The sequence below is a fragment of the Monodon monoceros genome, unplaced genomic scaffold, assembly GCF_005190385.1.
Source record: "Monodon monoceros isolate NGI ecotype Baffin Bay Population unplaced genomic scaffold, NGI_Narwhal_1 Super_Scaffold_2, whole genome shotgun sequence".
NCBI lineage: Eukaryota > Metazoa > Chordata > Mammalia > Artiodactyla > Monodontidae > Monodon > Monodon monoceros.
In genome coordinates, this window is record NW_021703776.1 from 8,515,866 (window position 1) to 8,533,261 (window position 17,396).

The 17,396-nt window shown below is 46.4% G+C and overlaps 1 non-coding gene and 1 pseudogene across 1 annotated transcript; one reads left to right on the forward strand and one right to left on the reverse strand.

Moving 5' to 3' along the window:
• The window catches only part of LOC114901839, a 100,405-nt pseudogene that overhangs the window by 36,918 nt on the left and 46,091 nt on the right, over positions 1-17,396 (forward strand).
• On the reverse strand, positions 14,122-14,251 carry LOC114902143. Its single transcript, XR_003795375.1, has one exon. It is a non-coding gene; the product is annotated as a small nucleolar RNA SNORA11 (small nucleolar RNA).

Here is a 17,396-nt window from a genome sequence, read left to right on the forward strand (position 1 = left end):
AGGGTTTATTTAAAGGGAGGAGAGGCACAAGGCAGGACTGTGGGTGCCACCGCAGGCGGTGCTTTCACGGGGCAAGACCCGGCCCCCTGGCCCAGGCTTCCTGCCCCTGCCTTCCAGGTGCCTGCTTTCTTGGTGGGGGGGGTGGAATTGGGGGCACGGCAGAGCAGAAGGATCTGCCAGGGGTCCCTCCCCAAATAGCGGGGTGAGTTGCATGGCTTAGAAAGAGCACTTTCTAGTCCATGCAACCTGGCTTTCATGTTTATTCACCTTAGGAAACAAAACACTCACTAAAAACAGTTCTCTCTGAGGACCCCAGAGGCAGAAGAAACCCCAGGGTTTTTGGGGATTCGGCGAAATCTCTGCTCAACCCAGCTTGATGAAACTTTGCTGTGTTCCCCCTTTGAGCAGAGCACTCTGCAAAGGCCATGGCAGGTGGGGAGGGGACTCCATGAAGGCCTTCCTGGGAGGAGATCCCAGGTGATGAGGGGGCTTCCTGAAGGAGGGGGAGTGGCTGAGCACAGACCTCTGCCCAGGGACGGCAGGTGGCCCCCATCAGCAGGGCGGTCCCTCCCTGCTCCCGTCAGGGGCTTAACTACCCTTGCTTCTTCTTTTTTTTTTTTTTTTAATTTATTTAACAGGGGCTTAACTACCCTTGTTTCTTTTTTTTTATTTAATATCTTTATTGGAGTAGAATTGCTTTACAATGCTGTGTTAGTTTCTGCTGTATAACAAAGTGAATCAGCTATACATATACATATATCCCCATATCCCCTCCCTCTGCGTCTCTCTCCCTCCCTCCCTATCCCACCCCTCCAGGTGGTCACAAAGCCCTGAGCTGATCTCCCTGTGCTGTGGGCTGCTTCCCACTAGCTCTCTGTTTCACGTTTGGTAGTGTGTATATGTCCATGCCACTCGCCAATGCCTGACCTACGGGTTTTTTCCGCTTTGCTTAAACAGGGCGGCGCAACATCCTCCAGGACTCTCTGGACGGAGATGGATGGGCCTGCTTCACTTATGTAAGAACCTTGGGGAAGCACAGGGCGCCGAGCATTTAAAAGAGTTAAAGTCCGGTGTTCTGGGGAGGACTCATTTCATTAACGCCTGAAGGGCGGCACAGCAGCGTTTTCACGTTGGAGCGCCCACTCGCCACTTCCAAGGATGCTTGCTCCCCTCGCCTTCCATGCCTGCTTTCCAAACCCCACCTTACCCAGCGGATTTTCCTTAAAAAATTAGAAGCGATGATGTCTCTTCCTGCTTCAAAGCCCCTGGTGGCTTCCCATCCCCCTTCGATGAAACATCTCAGTCTGGAGCTGAAGCCGTCCCAGGGTTGGCCACACCCCCTCCGCCAACTCGTACAGGGCCCTGTGAGTCCCCTCTCCTGAGCTCTGGGGTCCTGGTCCCCTCGGAAGCCCCGGTTTCCTGCAGGCGGCCTCTCCCTGTTGGAGGGGAGCCCCGTGAGAGCTGGAGCGGTCAGCCCAGGGCAGAGCTGCGGGCCCAGCCCTGAGAACACAGCCGCGCTCCGTCCGTGGAGCGCTGGGTGACCGCTCTCTGTTCCACTGAAGTTTTGCAAATGCAGTTCAGCCTGTTCTCATACAACCCAACAGCAGAACGCTGGGGGGTGTCCATCACTCTCACAAGAGAACCCAGATTCTGGTGCCCCGGCAGGTCCTGGCAACGGGAGTCTACACTCTGGCGGCGGGGACTCTCCCCGGCCAGTGGGCTCCCCGCGAGCTGCCTGGCCAGCTTCTCTGTCTGTGGTCGCAGCCCCACCCAGAGGGCATCAAAGGTGCAGCTCCCGGGAGAGGGCCAACCATGTATCAATAGACTTCTTACCCTCAGGATACATATTCTCCAGTGTTTTCAGGGGGTGGGGGAAGGGAGGCAGGAGGGGATATGTGCTGAGATAGGATGGAACATAGTTGTTACACAGTATGGGAGCTCGAAGGACACGTTGAAACAGCTAGACCCGGCTGAGGGCCTCCTGGTTGTGCCCTTGGCCAGGGGCACAGCATCAGGTGGGCTCGTGGCTGGGGTGTGGGCTCTGACCCGGGTCCCGTCAGCCTGATCGCACATCCTACCGGGGCCGGAGCCACAAGACAAGCCAGGAGCTCAGAGCAGATGCCATTGCTAGATGTTTATCCCTAGGAACTCACTAGCATGTCATCTACACCAGCAAAATGCTAGAGTCAGCCTCCCTGGTCCACATGGGGGTGGAGTGGGGCTAACAAGCGAGCATGCCATTCATCCATTCACTCATTCATTCATTCATTCATTCATTCAAATATCCCCTCCTCCCTTGTCTACACCGGCACAGAGAAGCGCTGTCCTCACAGAGCTTAGTTTTCTGGGGGGAGAGATAATTTGATACGCGCTCCAGTGTATGGGACACATGGCTGCGTCCTGAGGGGCTACGGATGACCCTGCCTGTGCACAAGGGCACACACTTCCTGCTTCTTAAAACAACGCCTTTAAATCAATAGTATGTGTTTGCAGCTGACAGAGCTGGGGGAAGGAGAGAGTGAGAAAGCATTGAGAAGGACTAGAACCAGAGCAGTGGGTGTAGCAGCATCTACACAGTTGACACCTGCGAGCGAGACCAGCCCCCAGGCTCCCCGCCTTCCACTCCGTCTGGATTGCATCCCCTCCAGAGGTGAAGCTGGTCCCCACCTCCCAGAGGAGTCGGTGGAAACCCAGGAAGCCAGGAGAGTGGGGACGGAGGCCCCTTCCCCAGGGCTGGGCTGGCTCACAGACCTCCCTGCAGGACCAGGAGAGGGTTTGCAGTGCCACCCTCCCGGCTGAGGCCGGAGCTCCCAGCCCTTCTACAAACCTCAGGAGGGGCACAGGGGCCTGGCCCACTCAGCTTTTCCCTGAACTTGGAAGAAGGAGCTGGGTGGCGCCTAGCAAGGCAGAAAGAAACACGAGCAAGCAGATGTGCTGGTCCTGGGCGTTTCCCAGGCGCTACAGAATCCGGCACGTTGTCAGCACTCTGGGCCTCACTGAGCCTGCCCTGGCGTCACTGTATCCTTGAGGGATCGCTCACCAATCGGGAAGGGCCTGGTCGTCCCACCCTGGGAAAAGTGGGTGCTCTCGAGGACCACCTGTCACAGGTGTGCGTGACTGCCGGGCAGGTGAGGTCCTGGAGCAGCAAGGGGGCCCGGACACACAAATGTTAATTATGTTTCCTCGTGGTCGTTCTTTTACCTTCCATCCCTGCTGTCATCTCAAAAGTCTTTGTTTATTATCCCATTGCCCTTAATTTCCTTAAAAGCGCTGAGCACATACTGCTGTTTCGTTCTCACAAAGATGCGGCACTTTTGTCTGCCGTAAGCTATATAAAGGACCGCAGTCCTTTATTTGAAACTCTTTTCTTAACAGACTCCACGTTACTTTCTCGGTGGCCTGGGAAGCCGCATCCTCTACCGGATGCTGTTCAGCAGTGCAGCCCTGTTCCCGCGGCCCAGCTGGGCCCCCCGCCCGCCGCCCACCCCTCCATCCCCGACGACAGGCTACCAGCAGGCCCTCCATCGCTCACTTCCCAGGACACAGGCCTCCCAGCCCTTGGGCTGGTCCCGTTTGTGCACATCTAGCAGAAACTCCATGCAGCATGGGACACATGACACTTTGCTCTGGTTTGGGGGATACAAATGTTCCACGGATTTGGTTTTCCTCGGGTCATCCGTAAGGCTTCCGGGATGGGGATCCAGGAGCCGGTCTGAAGTGTTGCCGCCCTCCCCCGGGATGTCACCACAGAAGGAGTAAGTGCTTTCAGGCACTGAACCCTGGCCCTCACGTTTTCGATGCTGATGGATGTTGGTAAGAAATAGTTCAGATGACAGAAGGCTGAGCTCTGGGTCATAACCAGCTGCCACCTGGGCTCTGGAAATCCGGTACCGTCAGCCTTGCTCCCATTTCATCAGGCCTGGAAGTTTGCGAGTCAATGGGCCCCAGAAATTTGGACTTTGCTTCCAGTGCTGCCGAAGTGACCAAGATTTCTAAATGTGCAAAATTAGTGCTAAAATCTTCAGGGAGCAAAGTTTCTTTGTAAGATCAGCAATTCTTTCCACTTCTTCAGAAAAGCAGAGGCTCCTCACATTTCTTTGCATTTCTGCTTTTCAGCACACCTGGGCACACAGAGGCTTATGCCGGTGGAAAACTGGACAGTAAGATGCTGTCCAGTCGTCTGGTCAGGCCTGGGCTGGGGGGCTGGGGGAATGCTTTGGTTCTTCAGATCCCCCTCGAAGGCTGAGGTCAGCACAGTCAGAACCTGTCCTATCACCGCAGGGCTCAGCCAGGCACCTTTTCTACCTGGTTCCTCTTTCTTTACCTCTTTTCCATACCAGGGTGGAAGGGATGGGAACACAGGAGCCCTGAGCATAGACTGAGCTTCTGGATTTTACATATAGAATTTAATTCTCACGACAACCCTCTATGCTCCTCATTTTACTGACTAAGCATCCGGAGGGTTTGGTCACCGGTGAGGTCTTCCCCCTGTGCTCAGCGCACTGCAGCCACGGTCCGCCCAACATCACCGCTCGCTGCTAAGGAAATGTGACTGCAAACAAAAGCTTCTCCCAATCCAGGAAATCTCTTCAGAAAGGGAGCCGAGAAAACAGGTGTATTACTGTGGGAGCAATAAAACGGAATGGGACGTGTATCCCAGGCAACCTGCTGAGAGATTGCAGAGACAGGAAGACGCCTCTCCCTTCAGACTCTAAGCAGATACAACCCACTACCCACGTGTTTCCAAGATAAACATAACAACTTCTCAGGTAAGAGACCTGACAGCACCATTTGTCACATGTAGTTCCTCCTAGATTCACCCGGTAATTGGGGGTGACCATCTGGGTTTGCTTCTTGGTTTTAGACAAAAGAAAAACAAATATCTCCTCTCCTTATGACAGGAGTAGTTTAGCAACCTGGGGCCAGGCACCCACTGAGGTTAGTGGGACACTAACACCCCCATGGACACTGGGAGCCAGGGTGCCATCTCTCTGGGAGGTTGTCTTTCCAAAGAGGTGGTTCCAGATCCTGGAGAAAGACACTCCTGGTGTAAAGCTGGAGGCCAGCTTATTTTGCTTATAAACAGATTTCCATACATTTCCAAGGGGAAGGGAAGGAACTTACAATTGCAAGTTTCCTAAAGTAGATGCTCTAAGGAAGGCCGGGGGCGTCTCCCCCTTATTTTTACCAGGAGGGTTAAGCCTCCTTGTTAAATTAGTATCTGCCTTTGCAGTGCCCACCAGACAGCAAGCCCTGCAGGGTCAGGACAACACATCCTTGTGCCCAAAGAACGACCCTGTCCTTGGGGCTTTCTGGGCACTGAGTCAGACTGTGGATGCTCTGTCCTTTCCTTGTGATGCTTCACATGAAGGGGCAATGGACATGGCCGTTTAGGTGTCTTCTGTGCAAGCACTGAGTGCTTTACACTTCTTTACAGATTTTGAACTGGTTTGAAAATAATTAAAGATGCTTTCATTTGGACACGAAGAAATCCTAAAGGAGTCGATCAGTTTATCAGACCAATTTGTCTACTAATTATATTTTTCTTTTACAAATGGATGGAGGAGAAAGAACTTAAATAGAAGGGTAAATAGAGAAAGGATGATTTTGTCTCTTCAAATCCTTTCTCTGCTTATCTCTGGGGTTATTGTTTCTCTTATAAAAATGTCAGTAAGGGCTTTATCTGCATCTATGTAGTATCTATGTAGTAACAGTGAGACTTATCATTTTTAACATCTATATGCCAGATGCTCTACATCCATTATCAGTGCTCATTTCCTCCACAATTCTAAGAAAGCAGGATTATTATTCCTCTGAAAGGAACAGAGAAACAGCCTCAGAAAACTCCCTGGGGAGATTCTAAACCAACCCTGCCTGACCCGAGCTCCCAGCTCTCATTGCTCTGGGAAAGTCTACATGACACAGATATTTTCAACAATCAGCTACTGTCCCTTTGACTTTAGGTTTTTTTTGTGATATCACAATTTAACATTTTTATTTTAAGAATCTGAATTTTCCTCTGTGATTTCTCCCACTGCTTCGAAACTGAAAAGAATTGTCTTCCATGATAATATAATTTATGTTTTCTGCTAGTTTTGCAAATCTTATTTTTTTCCATGAAATGCTTTAATTTAGCTGGATTTAATTTTAGCACAGGATGCAAGGTGTGGATGCAACATGCTCCCCCCTTGAGATTGCTCTCCACTTGGTCTAAGGACGTTCATTAACAAAGCCTTCCTTCTATCCTTTCCTTAGAGACGTACCATATCTTGCAAGTTTCAGACGCTAGTGTGTCTTCATTCTCCTTTGATCTGTGTGTCGACACCTTTGCTTAAATATTCTTTTATGGATTTTAGCTTAGCAGCACTAACTTGGGCAGCTGGAATTCCTGATCATTTCTATTTTGTTGCAGAAGCTTTGATAATCTTGCACATATGTTTTCCCTTTATCTTTAGGATTTTTTTCTCGAATGTTTCATTCATTCCCAAATCCTTTAAGACGTTTAAAGGGTTGGATTTGCATTAAATCCACAGATTACCTTGGGGAAAACAATCACATTTTGCGACATTCTGCCTGCTTGCCCGCGGACATGTGACACATCCCGTCCACGTGGCTTTCTTCCTTTCTGACACCTTCCGGGAGGTCCCTGGTAGCTGGTACAGCTCTCATTAATCTCATTCTTCCGTGCATTGTGTGCTTTTTGTTTCTATTCCCAGGTGAATGCCTTTCTCATCACACTGACAGATCTTCCTGGAGAAGTGAATGCTTTTCATTTAACATATTTGCTACGAAGCGATTCTTTTTACCAAACTCTTTTCCAAAGTCTGACTGTTTTTGTAGAGACTCTGGAGAACACCTGCCCATCACCACCTGCCACAAGGCATCCTCTGACTGAGTGAGACTCCCAGGGCACCGGCAAGAGTCCAGAGGGGCTCTGGTGACCTTGGCCATGTCCACATCGGCCTGGGGGTGTGGCGGAGGCCTGGGGGCGTGTGGCTGGTGAAAGGAGCCCTTAAGCCAGGCTCTTCGGTATCATTCCTTTCCCTGCTTCAGCTGGTTCAACAAAGCCCCCCACCATCTAGTCAGTGACACGGAGCCCTCCCATCAGGTGTGACGAGGGGTCAAGGATCTGAAGCAGAACCTGCCTCACTGTCAAACCTCACATTTATCTTAAAATAATAAGTCGGGGGGGGGAAGCTATGACCCACTTTCTCTCCAGAGAATCTTAAATTAGGGTAGTCAGGCATTCTGCGTCTACAAGATACGACCTGTATTTCATGGTTTTCCTTGCATCCTGTACTACCTATGTTAGGAGGCCCTAAATGGTCCATATTCAGCTTTTATCAATAAATTACCCAAAAAAAATTGACAGTTAGAGCTAATTTACCACCACAGTAATTGAGGACAGAATCGCTTATGTGGTCCCACAAATAGAAAGCCAGACCTCCACAGACAAAGGTTGGGGATCCCTGGGGGCCTCTCCCGCAGGTGGGATGGGGTTTGGGGAAGGGCAGTGCTGAGAATGGAAAGCATTTATTTTTCACACAGTCAGTGATGTCGGAGCCTCTGAAATGCAGCCAGGACAAACCCCCGCCCTGACAGCCCACCCGTCAGCACCAGCCCTCGTCCTGGGACCAGTCCTGAACATGGGGGGTTCTCAAGGCCACTGGTCCTGAGCGCCAGGCCACCAAAACCTTCAGTCAGGTCAGCTGAGCTTTGATGGGGGAGCCTGAGCCCTAGAAATCCAGCTCTCCTGGCAGACAAACAGGAAGTTCCATTTCTTTGCAACAGGTTCAATTTACTTCTAGTTCACAAGCTCATAATCAATTTCATTGGTTCCACCCCCTGCTTATGGTCAGTTATGAGTTTGGACTTGGGAGGGACAGGTGTGTCCTGGCAGCTGCGAGATTATCTAACTCAGTCTTTTTGATTCTTGCCATGTTCCTATTATTTATACTTTGTGTATTTGAGCCCCAAATGCCAAAATGCAAGTGCAAATTTCCTGATGAGTTTTTTCAACACTGGACATTTCCTAAGCAGAAGAAAAGTTCTCTTGAAGCTCTTGGTTCAGGACACAAGTCAGACATAAACCAGCAGAGATATACGGTTTCCTCAAAGAGTACCAAAGAATGTAATGTAACATTTTTTTTTTTTTGCTTAACAGAAACTCATATGAAACAGCTCCAGTGATGGCAGCAGAAGCTGTAATGACTCCCACTCTGCTCACAGCCATCAGTCCTTCAGCTTAGATGACTGTCTCACCGTACTGCTGCCAGAAGTATTTTCTGATTCCAACGTTGAAGCCAATTCTCAAGTGCCGGCACAAAATCTCTTGCAATAACAAAAGTGTAACCACGCCATTGACATTACATACATACACGCATGGTCAAAGATCTCAGTGCTTCACCTTTTTACAGCATAGCCACAGACACAAGTCATCACAATGAAGAAAAAAACTTTCCCGTTGCTTGTGCAATATTTTTCTCCTGAAAAAGCCTTGCTTCTAACGGCTATTGTGTGTAAAAGCTCTTCCAGCAGAGCCTTGAGTAACAGTGGTGAATTTGTGCAGACCTTCTATTACTGAGTTAGGAGTTAATGAAAACAATTGCACTGCTTTTAGTGGAGATGATACACAAACACATTTGGGGGATATTTGCATAAAGATGCAACGTTTATTCAAAGTTGAAGCAGGGAGGGAACGATACCATGGAAGGTGTGGGCTGTCCTTCCCAGATTCTGCATAATGCTTCTCAGACAGCATCTGAGGTCCTTTCTACGGACATCAAAGCCATCGGCATGAAACGGTTCTCTAACTTCAACATTTATACTGTTTAAATGGAGCAATTGAAGGACTTGGGTGATTTTGTGGCCATTAAGTTGTATTCCATTCTCTCACATTCAAAAATGGTTGGTTCTCATTAGCAGATGCAGTTGAGAGAATCCTGTTTCGATTCTGAAGAAAGGCCCCAAATTCATGCTGATTTTAGAAATAATTTACTGAAACAGGTCTACTTATTGGCTGTTCAGAGTTTTCAAAATCCTTTTAGCAACAGGATTCTGAAAATTGACAGAGCAGCCCACAGTGCTACTGAAGCACTCCTTTAATAAGAAACTTGATGAATCTGTTAAAACAAATTGAAGAACTATTTATTCCTTCAAATGTCAATGCTGTTCTTCAAAGGGGCATTAATTATGAGCAGAAAAGGAAATTCTGACTTAAAATAGCTCATCATTACGGCACTTGCCATGACCCTGTTTGAAATGGATTTCACCCCTTCGAGCATTCTTCTCTTTTATGTGGATGTTACTAAATACCCTTCCCCTCGAGGGGAGAAGTAGGGCATTGCTGTTGTCCAAAGAGGAAGGGAACAAAAATGAACTGTTAGGCTTGTGTGTTGGGGGCGGGGGCTGGGGGGGGGGGGGTGAACAACATTTTAAAAAGTCATTGAACAAGAGATGTTATGGAATCCTGAAGAATGGAAAAGTAACTTCTACCAGAGAAGGTGGTATGATGCGCCTCCAGAACTCAAATTCACTGCACAGTTTTCAGAGCTGCCAACATTCTGCCGGTACATGCTCGGTAGACCAGCTCACAATGCTGGCACTGAGCACGTCTTCTCACTAATAAATAATCAAGGGACAAAGGAATGAAATAAGTGGCATGTAGCCGCTGTAGAAGGTGCATCTCGATGGAAGTGGAAAATGGCAATAACCGCAAGGAATTTCATAAGCGAATTCTGCAAAACAATTAACTGATAAAGAGAGCTAAGTCATGAGGGAAATAGAATTAATTAAAGCGGTATATAACTTAGAGACATAATTTATTTCAGATACACAGTGAATAATTTTAGTATGAGGCGTCCCATGTAATGTTTTTCCTTGATCTCAATGACCCTACGCATGGGTAATTAGAAATGACTTAAATGGACATCAGTATTCCCCTGTGCTGCTCTGGTGTCACCCCATTCCTACCCGCTCCCTGGACTGTGCCATTCCCAGGGCAACCTTGGCCTTAGCCTCATGTCTGTGGAAGGACAGAGCTTCAGGCTGCCTCTTGTGAAATGGGCCTGAGGATCCCATCCGGGGTCTTCCTAGAGAGCTGCACGAGGGGCCACCATCCAGGCCGGGCGAGGTCCAGTGGCAGGCACAGTGGCCAGGACAGAGGGCAGAACTGAAGTCTCCTCTCTTTAAACTGCCAGAGAGAGCACAGCCTCCAGCACCTGTGTCCATGGGGACCCGCGGATGCCTGTCCGGGGACAGGGCAGAGCAGAACCCCGTGGGCCTCAGAATCAGGCCTGGCTGTGTTCCTTACTCTTTCTTTCTTTTTTAATCTTAATTTTATTGTGGCAAGAGCACTTAAAATGAGCTCTACCCTCTGAACGAATGTTTATGTGTACAATTCAGTATTGTGGACCGTAGGCACAGTGGTGTCCAGCGGATCTTGGGAGCTCATTCATTTTGTTCAACTGAGTCTTTATGCCCCCTGATGAGTAACTCCCCATCCCCCTGCCGCAGCCCCCAGCAATCTCTTATCTACTTCCTGTCTCCATGAGTGTGTGAAGTGGAATGGTGCAGTATTGTCCTCCTGAGTCTGGCTTATTTCACGTAGTGTAATGACCTTAAGGTTCAGAGCATGTGTTAGAATTGCCTTCCTTTTTAAGGCTTGAATGATGTCCCCTGGTATGGATGGACCACATTGTCTAGCGTGTAGGTGTGGCCCTGGGCGCTTACCTGGCCTGTGTGTGCTGAGATTCCTGTCCTTACAGTGCCGTCCTGACCCTGATCTGAAGGTGGCGCTGCTCCTTGATGTATTCAAAGCTGTTATGAAGTGAAATCTTCATGGTCTATTACTTCCCAGATTCGACTCAAAAAATCATCTCTTTCCTGTGATTTATGTGCTAGCCAGGAACCCCGGCTTCACTGAAGTCTTAAGGCTGTGTGCAAGGAAGAGCAGAACCTTCCAGGCCTTTCCTACCAGGTTAGTGATTATTTGTTAGAGGCCCTTTACCTGGAGGGCCCTGGGTACAGGCTGCCGTGTTTGCTCTGTTCTGCTTTCACCTCTCCCCTGATGCTACATTTCCTAGAGACAAGCATGGCCTTGATATGGAAAAAAATAGTAGCCCAAACCTGTTCGTAAGCATGACTGGTAATCAAATGTTTTTACCAACTTCCTAAAGTGTGAGCAGAAATTATTCTTAAAGCCTCCAATTTAGAAAAAATTAATAAAAAATCTGACAGTCAAGATTTATATGTTCCCCAAGATTTATATGCAGAGGATTTTCCTTCTCCACTTTCTTCCTTTAGAACATTTCAAAAGAGTTTTGAAAATATTTTATGTATGTGTATATATATACATACATTTTTTTTTTTCAGAACAATTGAAAAGTTGAATCACTCAGCTGCCTTCTCCTAACCCCTTCCCGCTGTGAGGATCATGTGACAGAGTCTGGAGAGCACCGAGAGGTGAGCATAAGTTAGCTGTGTGTTCCTGCCTGGAAGGTGATGTGATGGCTAGAGCCGCAGTGGCCACGCTGTGGTATGAGGAACAGGTCAGGACAATTGTTAAAATGTCTGCCCTGACACTTTTGAGCTGCTGAGCCAAGCTCTGACTTGTTGTTGTTTTATTTAAGCCACTAGAGCTCTTCTTCTATTACTTACAGCTGAAAATATTCCAGAGTCTAACAACAGGTCATGGACATTGCAGGTACAGACGACAGTAGTGCCTGGCAAATGGCATGTCCTGTGTAGGGGACGTAGACAAGGGTGTGACACAAGTGGCCAGATAGTGAAAACCCTAAAGAACTCAGGCTAAATTCTGCAGGGTACTAGAATCCTGAAAACACACACCCTTTTTATTTTAAAAAGCATATTCAGTCTTAAAAGGAAACTAACCCCATCTTTTAAAGTATACTTGAAAGCCATTGTGTTCAATTTTCAGAATCTTAAACTGACATTATACCGAATTCAAGAATGAAAACTAAATGAAAGCTGTATCTGGAAAGGCAAATATGGAGAATGTGTTCCAGGCTACACTTCAGAACACAAATATTTTGATGCTCGTAATGCAGCCCGTAGGTCAATGTGTATTTCCCCCTCAGTTCGCTGAAATTAATGGGCGTGTTCTGGCACATCAAGCGAAATAACAAACTTCTTAATTCGCTTTGTGAGAGCCATTCAGGCTGTTAACAGGGAAAATGCTATTTGACAACCTGTAATTAGAGGAACTGCTCCCAGCCTGCACCAGGAGTACAGGGACCCATCACTCTTGGTCCTTTGTAATAAGAAGAAAGAATCCTCATGAACCCACAAACATGCTGCAAATGAACACTGGGTCATCAGCAGAGGACGTGCTTCAGAATCCCCGCAGATGGGTGTGGGGCAGTTGGCTGATTGCAGTTTCTTGTGAAATTACTGGGTGTGTGAGCTATTAGGTGACAGTGTGAGCTGATAGACTTCGCCGTCAATGCATTAGGGTTTAACTGGCAGAAATCCTGTTTTCCTTTGGTGACAGTCCTGAGAAGTAAGTGATTGTAGAGTGTGTCCTGCATGCCATCTTCCTGCCAGTCCCATCTATAACCAAGCTGGCTCCAGCTGGGTGGGGGGGCGCCTCGGACTGTGGGAGCCACAGAGCATGCCTGCGGGACTCTGGCTTCAACACTCTACTACATGCTTCGTGCCTCAGTTTCCTCCCTTACAGTCGCAGATTACACAAGGTAACCCCTGAAGAGAACTCACCACCTCCTGCCATGTGCCATGTGTCAGTTTCTCAACAGCCTGAGAGCTGTGCTCTGTACCCTCAGAGTCCATTGTCTCCCTTGTTATTTCTGCTTCTGTGCTGCTCATCACCTTACGGAATCACAGCAACTCCCACACATCTCACTACAGGGCAGTTCTTAGATGTGAGGGGTCATCCAGGCCGTGCCCCTTCTACCAGTCAGTCTTTTGGGAGCTCACAGGCCACACATCTAACCTGCCACTCCCCAGGGGACACTGGAGTGACTCTCGTGATAATCAGACTATGTAATTTCATTGGTTAGGACCCACCCTCAGTCCCCTCACTGTAGCTTGTCCTCTGGTCAGGTGGTAAATCCTCCAGGCCCTCAGGGAAATCTCACTGTTCTCATGAGGCTGAAGGCAAATCATGCCATTGAACTTGTGATACAAAATTTGGACAAACTTATATGTATTTTCTTGTCCTCATGGAATTATCTCCAAATAGTTAATCAAGTTTGCAGATGCAATTAGATGGATTGGTATGGTGTGGGGTTCAGATGGCCTGGGAGGATGGGTACCAGCCCTGGACCTAAGAATGATAATGTTCTTTTTTTTTTTTTTAGGTTAATTTGTGCTTTTATTTGCCAGTATAACTTACAGTGACCAGAAAACTTTCTTGATCTAAAAAATACATTTTACACCACAATCCAACAAACACATATCTAATATGTATACATATATAAAAGTGAAACAAAAGTTTTGCCCAAAACTTCTACCCTGAGTGTTAATTTTTTTTTGAGACTTTTTTTTCTAAAGCAGTTTTATGTTTACTACAAAATTGACAGGAAAGTACAGAAATTCCCCGTATACCCCCTCCCCTCACATGTATAGCCATTATCAACAGAGTGGTACCTTTTTTTTTTTAAGCCAGTGATGAACTGCATTGACACATAATCACCAAAGTCCACAGTTCATCTTAGGGTTCACTATAATGAAGTGAACAGTGTTGCACATTCTATGGGTTTGGACAAAAGTATGATGACATATATCCATCATTATAATGTCATTCAAAGTATTTTCATTGCTTATAAAAGCTTCTGTACTCTGTGTATTCATCTCTCCTCTCCCCCCAATCTCCTGGCAACCACTGATCTTTTTACTGTGGTTATTGTCTCCATAGTTTTCCCTTTTCCAGAATGGTATATAGAACCTATTTTTCTTTTTCTTTTTTTTCCAAAAGAGAGGTTCTAAGCCTTTATGTCTGTAAGACCACTCATGGCCCACCCATGCACGGACCAGACAGGCTCTAGGCGGCAAACTCCCCCACTAAATACTGTAGCTTTCCTTTCAATATTGAGCCCTGTCCCACTAGTCCTGTGCAACAGCCACGTGGAGGTGCAGAGGGACACGGGTTGGGTATTTGCTCATAGGAAGGCCACAAGTTTTGTGTCCCTTGTCACAGTGCACCCAGATTCCTGTTGGGTATGCTGTAAACAGAGGAGCTGTTTCTTCAGACCCCCTGCTCTGAGCACACCCCAACCTTAACGGTCTTGAACAAGCTATCATGTCTAATTGGAATAAAGGCAAGTCTTGAGATTTGCCCTCCGAAAGTGCCCAATGTGACAAACCCTAGATGAGGAGAAAGGATGCCAGTGCAGCTTAACAAGGCTCTCACCAACCAAAGTGGAGACAAGCAAACATCGGAGAGGAGAGTAACCATGGTTGACTGAAACACATTCAACCTATAAAAATCCATGAGCTCATCATAATTCTCAAAGAGAGCAAACACACAAACAAAAACCCTTCCCTAACTTGTCTTCTTTAGAACCAAGAGTTATACCAATGCTTTCCTCTGAAAATTCAGTTAGGCAGGGGGAAGAATGAAGGCCTTATTCACCTTTCCTGCAGAATCCATATTTGGGGTTACTAAATAACCCCAGCTGATAAGAAAACAATCTTCTGTATGGAATTAGGCCAGCTAATAACCACAGGTGATAAGATGAGAAAATCCCCTTTCATAGCCCCTGCCGAAATAACTCAGGGCCCTGAGGTAGACGGGGCTAGATACACTCAGCGTTCCAGATGCGCACCCCAATAGCTTTCAGCTCCTAAACCCAGAGAGCTACTTGAGCAAAAGGAACAGTCAGGCAGCCTGTGGAACCCCGATGTGGTTTTCTGCTTAAATTGTTCAGACATAACCACCTCAGGGCTTAGGGACCTCCTTTCCAGAGACAGGAAATAGGGCGCCATTAAACCACTGCAGGACGGTCAGATCCACCAGAGGACAGATCCTCTACGAGACCACTGACCTGGCCTCTTCAACAATATAGTGAAAAAGGGAGGTGAGGGAGGAGTCCGTTTAGCTTAAAAGTGATACAAGAAATAAAAACTCAAAAATTCTCTCCTTGATCTACATGAACCATATTTTAAAGATATCTTGGAAACAATAGGAGACACTTGACTTTCTAATAAGTATGAGATGATGACAAAGAATGATTGTTCATTTTCTTAGGTGTGGAAAATAGGATTGGTATTATAGAGGAAAGGGTACTTGATTTTTAGAGGAGAACATTAAAGTAATTAGGGTAAATACCACAATGTATGTTATTTAGTTTAAAATACTTCAGCTAAAAACAACAGCTGTAGCAATATAACAAAATGTTAACAGTGAAATCTAGGCGGTGTGTATATGGATATTCATTTTAATATCCACTGTATGTTTGAAACATTTCAAAATAAAAAGTGAAAAAAAAAGGTAAAAGATACATGGCTTAACAGTAGCTCCTTAAGCAAAAGATGTGGTGATTCTGTGTAGGGCAAGAGATGAGAGCTGGTGTATCACCAGCAAGGTGGCAGCGACCCCCGGGCACATCCCTGGAAATAGGGTTTGTAGACGTAGGACAGTGGTCACCCTGCAGGTGAAGAACTGGAAGGGACATTTGGGAAAGATACTTGGAACCACGCTCTAGAACAGAAGTGACAAATAGATCTTGGATGGTGGCCGCCATGCTGAGCATCTTCCCAGACCATCCTTCAGGTCAATGGGAGGAGTGCTCTGAGCAATGGGTGATGGACCATCCTTTCGCCTTTCTGAAATCCTGACCTTTATGGACCCACAACGTATATGAGGGGAGAAGTTAGAGAGGCAAGAATCTATACCAAGTGAGTTTAAGAAAAAAGAAGGTTTGGGTTTGATATGCAAAATAATGTTAGCGACATGCAAATGACCCGAGAAGAGGTACCCAGGTTGTATAGGAACCTTCTACACAGCAAGGGCCCAGCCTGGAGGACACAGCCCATCCACCCAGTTCCTGGAGGACAGAGAATACCCTTGTCCACCCCAGGCAGAACCTCTCCATGGTGAGAAAGGGAGATGTCAGAGAAAAGAGGAACTCAGTCCGTTCTTGGAAAGAAGGCTAGAGGAGGATGTTCAGGTGCGTGCGTGCACGTGCACACGGACGTGTGTGTCTTCCTATTACTTTTGTGTTTTTATTTCCTTGATTTCTGCTCGTATTTTTTTTTATCTCCTTCCTTCTGCTTGCTTTGTGTTTATTCTGCACTTCTTTTTCTAGGTTCTTGAGGTGGTAGCTCCGATTATTGATCTGAGACTTCTCTTCTAATGCAGGTATGAGGCTTCTAATGCAGCCTCCAACAGCTAACTATCAAAATGAAAAGTCTGATCATTTTTATTTTCATTTGGTTAAAAGTATTCTGAAGTTTCTCTGGACTCTGATTCATGGATTATTTAGAAGTATGTTCTTTACTCTCCATCTATCTGGGGATGTTTCACTCCTCTTTCTGTTACTTCTAGTTTAATTCTTTTGCTGTCAGAACGTACTTTGTGTGATTTCTATTCTTTTAAATCAGTTAAGGTGTGTTCTAAGGCTGAGAATGTGGTCTACCTTGGTGAATGCTCCATGTGGGCTTGAGAAGACTGTGTATTCTGCTGTTGGATGGAGAACTCTCCAAATTTCAATTAGGTCAAGTTGATTGATAGTGTTTAACAGATCAGCTGATTTCCTGCCTCCTTGATCAATTACTGAGAGAAGCATGTTGTGGTTTCAACTACAAGAATGGATTTGTACATTCTCGTTTCCGTTCTATTAGTCCTGCTCTATATATTTTGACATATTTTTAATACACTGTTAGGTTCATGCATGCTTAGTGCTGTTATAGCTTCTTAGAGAATCTATCATGTTACTCTTCGTTCCTGATAATCTTTCTTGTTCTGAAATCTGTATTGTCTGAAATTAACACAGTTCCTCAAGCTTTGGTTTGATTAGTGTTCTTTTGACTAGTAGCGTGGCATTTCTTTCTCTGTTTCATTCTTTAGGGAGATTTTCCGTCTAAATATTTATATTTAGGTGGGTTTGCTGTAGACGACATAGTTGGGTTTTTGCTTTATGTCCACTCTGCAAACCTCTGTCTTTTCATTGGTATACTTAGACAACTCATATTTTAAATGACTATTAATACAGATGGATTGGTATCTACTATCTTTGTAACTGTTTTATAGTCATTTTATTTGCTCTTTTTTCCCTATTGGTGCATTTTGTGAGTTCAGCTGAGCATTTTATATTATTGTATTTTCATATTTTCTTAGCATATCATTTATACTTCTTGAAAAATTTTTAGTTTTTGGCCTAGAGAGTACACTATATATATATATATATATATATAAT